The sequence below is a fragment of the Tamandua tetradactyla genome, chromosome 26, assembly GCF_023851605.1.
Source record: "Tamandua tetradactyla isolate mTamTet1 chromosome 26, mTamTet1.pri, whole genome shotgun sequence".
In the NCBI taxonomy this organism is placed as follows: Eukaryota; Metazoa; Chordata; class Mammalia; order Pilosa; family Myrmecophagidae; genus Tamandua; species Tamandua tetradactyla.
In genome coordinates this window covers 36,564,273-36,569,925 of record NC_135352.1, presented here as the reverse complement: position 1 = coordinate 36,569,925, position 5,653 = coordinate 36,564,273, and positions in this window count along the sequence as shown.

Sequence of the window (5,653 nt, the reverse complement as noted above, 5' to 3'; positions counted from 1 at the left end):
TTGTCTCTCCTATAAAATAGTAATAAAAATGTTTGAATTGCCCATTTCACAGGGATTTGAGGTCAAAGAAGAATGCAAATGTGAAGGCCTTTTTAAGTTGTAAAGCACAATGTCAGTATTTGGTGTCATTCTGTTATATTTCAGGGGTAAACTAGTGAAGTTCATCAAACAAAATCAAGTCCCTCTCTTCATAAAATACATATAAATTTTGTTACCTTAACTGATGTGAACAGAGAGCCTACGGGATTCAGAAAGAATTATCTCTTGCTACCAGGCAATATCATTACACCTAGGCTACCTTTGAGCAATTTGGAGTTTTCAGAAAGAGGAGAAAGGCTCCATACCCAGGCCAGGCCTGAATTCTGAGTGGGAGGCACCATGTAGGGGACGAGAGCATAGGAGAGAGAGAAGCTCCTAGGTTTGATACGGGACTGAACCTGTTTTTTTTAACATGGGCAGGCATCGGGAATCGAACCCGGGTCCTCTGGCATGGCAGGCAAGCGTTCTTGCCTGCTGAGCCACTGTGGCCCACCAGGACTGAACATTTTAATACCTAATGTGTGAAAGGCAGTTAGAAGCTGTGGGATCTTTCGGATGTTTACCAAGGACAATCACAGGAAAGCCTTTAGACTGAGTGTCAGCATGGGGAGGAGAATAAATATTCTGTCCCTTGCATTCCTGAATGCAAGGCTTAGCACTCAGTTGCTATTTTAGCTCATTTGGACTATTACACTTAATTTTCACACAATTTGTGGGCATATCTTTTTTTTTTTTTTTTTTTGCATGGGCAGGCACCGGAAATTGAACCTGGGTCTCTGGCATGGTAGGCGAGAACTCTGCCTGCTGAGCCACCGTGGCCCGCCCTCGGTTGCTATTTTAGCTGGGCACAAAGTTCTCAGTTCAAAATGATTTTCATGCAGAATTTTGAAGGCATTTCTCCAATATCTTCAAATTCTCTGTGTTGCTGATAAGAATTCAGAAGTTAATGTGGTTCTAGTTCTTTTGCAAATAACATTTTTTACTCCTTTAGAATCTTTCTAGCATTTTTGCTTTATCCTTAGTGTTCTCAAATTTCACAAAGAGGAGCTCGGTTTTTTTCATTCACTGGACTATAAGCTCCATAAAATCAGAGATTTTGTTTTGTCCACTTCTGATGCCCAGCACCTTACACCACCATCCCAGACACATAATAGATACCCAATATTAACAGCCGTTGAATGAATCTGGGAAATGAATTTATCCTCTCAGACACTGGATACATTCTTTTTTTATGGAAATGGCTACTTCTGCAAGGATTTAGATTAGTCAACTCACCAAAGGGGGTCTAGTGATTTTTCTGAATTTTAAAATGAATTTTAGAGTGGTGGTAGAATTCTCGCCTGCCATGCCGGAGACCCACGTTTGCTTCTGGGTGCCTGTCCATGATAAAAAAAAAAAAAAAAAATTAAGTTAAAAAAATCCATGAAGACTATGCAATTTCTGAGTTTTTATGTCTTCAAGAAATGACATTTTAGAATGCTTCACTGTCTAATTTTGCCATAAATTTCACTAACAATAGTGCATCTTTTCAACCCTTCAATCTTAGGACATAATCCCCAAAGAAGGCAAAAATTTTAGCATAAAGTAAACTTTTATGTATTCATCTTTATTCATTTACTCATACATTGATTCATTAGTTGACTCATTCAGCTTTCCTGTTTATGAGATGAAACACTTTTATGACTAGGAACTGGTCTTTGGAATCACTGGATAAATAAATGCAAAAATAAAAACAAAAACAAAAACATTGCTCCCATTTGATTCAGATCAGATCTTTGTGGCTTGCTATGTTCTCAATTTTGTTTTCATTTGACAGCAAGAAAAGTAAACTATATGTGCATCCCCAGAATATTATTTCCATGAATGCTCTATTAAAGGCCAGCAGTCAATCCAAGATATGGAATTAGAGTTAGAAACAACAGTTTTCTTACCTTTATTCTAAAAGCTTCCTATTCCTTAGCTAAGAAAGAAAAATAGAAAAAAGTAAAAATGAATAATGATGAGTAAGGCAACATCTGATTCCTCTGGAATATTTTTCAAGAATATTTTATCCTTTAAAAAAATGTTACTCTTGTCCCATTGCCCAAGGTAATTGATAGCTTGGATAATCTGCTAGGTATGTACTGTTTAACTATGACCTGGCAAGTAACATATTCACTCCGTGTCTGTAACTTAAAAGTATTTGCAATATTTCTCAATCATGATATGTTCAAATACATTTTACCACCCTTGCTAATTTTTTTCAAGTTTTTTTTTTTTAATTCTAGAAAGAGACAATAGATATATAGTCCCTTCTTCCAAATCGAATAGCACAAAAAACACTTTGTTTATGACTTTGAGGAGGAAGTTTCCACACAACTTATCCAAAACTTAGGTAGAGGAAGGGGGTGTTTAAATGATTCTCCAGTAAAGTAAAAACAGCAGCACATTCAAAAAAGAAAGAGACGCAGAAAAGTTAAGCAAAACTACAGGAGAGAATATAAGCAACAGAAAGATCTTTTGGAAAAAAAAAACATTAAGCAAATCATCACTATGAAGACTAAAGGCAGAAAGCAATTGTAGGTCTGTGCATAAGTGACTGGTCAAAATAGCAGAGGGTTGCTCTGTCAGCTTTGGGAAGCCTCCGAACCCATGGTTTCTATATTCTTTTTGCCTGAGCAGATCTACTGAATAGATCATCCCTTCAATCCTAACCAGCCTCTATAATGCTTCAGTGGAGAAAGGAATGGTCATAAATAGCAGGCTCTTAATCCCTGATTTTGCAATATGTGCAGGGTCCATGCCACAAGTCCAACCGGATAAACCTAAAGCAAATGTTCTTAGCATGATGAATAAATGATTCAACCTATAAACTGGGCTTCAATTAGTGGCATTTTCCCTTTCAATACCTTTGATGTTTGCTTGACTTATTTATGGAAGAAGATTATCATCCATCTGCCCACCATCACCATGAGCTCCTCTCCTTCCCCGTTAATGTGTTATGCTGATGCACCCCCGTTACTGCTGAGCCTTTGAGCAGCTTCTAGCCACACAATCCCAAAAGGAACAGTGGAAGAACTGGATGCTGTGTGACAGTGAAGGTGTGCGCATGTGTGAGTTTGCCCAGGAGGGTGGCTGGGGCTGAGGTGAGAATGGCACTTTGCTTGCATGTTCTAGCTCAACCCACATAGGGGACCCATTGCCTCATGCAAGATTTGGAGCTTTGGTTATTTCTGGTGTTTCTCTCTCTTAGGTTTTCTTGGAGCAACTGCCTTTGCTGAATGCTTTTTCCACCCATGTTGAAAACAAACAGAAGTATTCTCTTCCTGGGTCAGTGCCCCGCTGGATTATCGCTCCTTCTCTGGTTGTAGCTGGGTGTGAACAAGTTCTTTGAGGAACTCAAAGAGAGACTCCTCCATATTCAAGAATGCAAAGAGTAAAGGCAAAAATCTAGGTGCTTCAGCCTGACCCTGCCTTGACTTGAGGTAGTGTTTTGGGAGAATTTAAGCAAAGAGGAGAAACTTATGCTTTTCTCCAAACCTCCATTGTTTAAGGGTCTGAGAACTCCAATTATAGTGATTTTTTTTACCTCATTCCAGGAATTCTTTCTGAAGAAGAATGCACAACAGAGTAGGTAAAAGACTACCTCTTGGCATGGCTGCTGTATGCATTGGCCATCTTGGAAGCATATATCTCTTTAGGTTGCCCTCAACAAAGAACTCTTCTTTCTTGGAGCTAGATGTGTATCAGTGCCTGATTCCAGCATATACCCTGAAAGAAACACATACCTTCTACAAACTCCTGAAGCATTTCCTTGACTGTGAAAGGAGAAATGGAGTCCAGTGTTCATAAATTTGGCTATATCTATATTTGTAGATATTAATTACATACTAGTATAAGGTAATCCCCTAATATTTGCTGTGAGGCACCGTGCTTTCATTGATTCAAGACGAGTTAAATTTCCTATAATAATGTAGTCAGCATATTAAATCATCATGAAATGAGAGAAAGTAAGTTTATAATAGCAGAGATGAGATACACAAGTCTCTATAAAATATATAAAATTTTTATTTCAAGAGGAAAGACTTACCAACAAACTAACATTCTTCAAGTGAACAAACACAGTTACCATATTTCAAGAGGCAACATTTTTCTTGCCTTACATTCTCTTCACACTAAACAGAACAACTGTATATCCCTGGAGAAACCTGGTCACACAAAGCAGAGACTGTTTTCAGCTCTGTTTATGGAATTTTCTTTTTCATAGAAATCGAAGCCAGGACTGGGTTAAGGCTATTTTTTTCAAGAATATTATCATTTAAATAATGTCCTTAGTGGCAAAGAACAAAGACCCCAAGTGATCTGGGATTGGGTAAAAAGTATTCATTCTTTAAGCTCCCTTAAAAATGTATTTTTGGTTTTAACAGAAAAAGGACACCTTATGAATATTTATATAAAAGATTGGGATATTGATATTGTGCACATTATGTTATCAATTATTTTATAGCTTGTTCACTCATCCCCATCCATCACCCCCAATGTATATTGCCCAATGTGTGCTGGGGATCCTGCCAAAAGTCATAGGATCCACAGCTCGGACCTGGGTTGATTTATGCCATCAAGGCTGGTAGCTTGTTGGAGAGATTAGAAACAAACATGACAAAGTAGCATATAAAATTGGTGCTTAGAATATAAAGTCACTGATAACTCAGGCATAGCTGGGTTTGTTTGGAGATCCAGTGAGGCAGATGGTCTGAGTGCATGAAGACAGATTGGCTTGAGGCTGAGAGTGGCTTCCTAGGGTTAGACAGTATGAGTGGCAATCTGAGTTTGTAGAAAGAAGAAGTCAAGCTGCTCATATCTGTAACACCACTGTGCTTTATAAACTGGTTGCAGTGTGTTATACATTAATGTGAAAGCATAATTCTTTCAGGTCCCCACAATAATTTTTGGAATGTGGTGGATATATAGCTATATGACATTTCTGCATAAAACTATAGCAAAAAAAGCACCATCAAAACGTATGGGTGAAAGAAGTTCATATAACTATGCCTAACTTCAACAAGCGAGGAAGCTCAATTCTTTCATGTGTTGTAAGCACATAATGAGCACTGTTAGTCTCTACATTCTGTCTAGCTTTTCTAATATATTCAGATTTTGTGAGTATTTTTCTGTTTTTTTTTTTTTTTTTTTTTCTATTTGAAAGCATGTTATCATGCTGACTTGTTTACTTATGTGTCAGATTATTTTTGATGGTGTGGTAGTCATTGTGAGGGTTTGAAACTGTTATATATGCCAGGAAAGGCTATGTTCTTTTAATCCATTTCTGTGAGTGCAGACCCATTTTGGGTAGAAACTTTGGATTAGGTTGTTTCAATTGAGATTTGACCCACTTAATTCAAGGTGGGTCCCAATCCTTTATGGGAGTCTTTTTTGAGGATGAAAGACAGCAAAAAGCTCAGAGAGCTCAGAGAGAAACACCCAGAGAAATTTTGAGATAGCTGAGAGAGAAAATCCCTGGAGATGTTAAAAGGAGGAACCACAGAAGCTCAGAGAGTAGTTACTGGAACCAGGATATGACAGCAACCAAACCCAGGAGCAGAGGGTCAACAGATGCCAGCCATGTGCCTTGCTG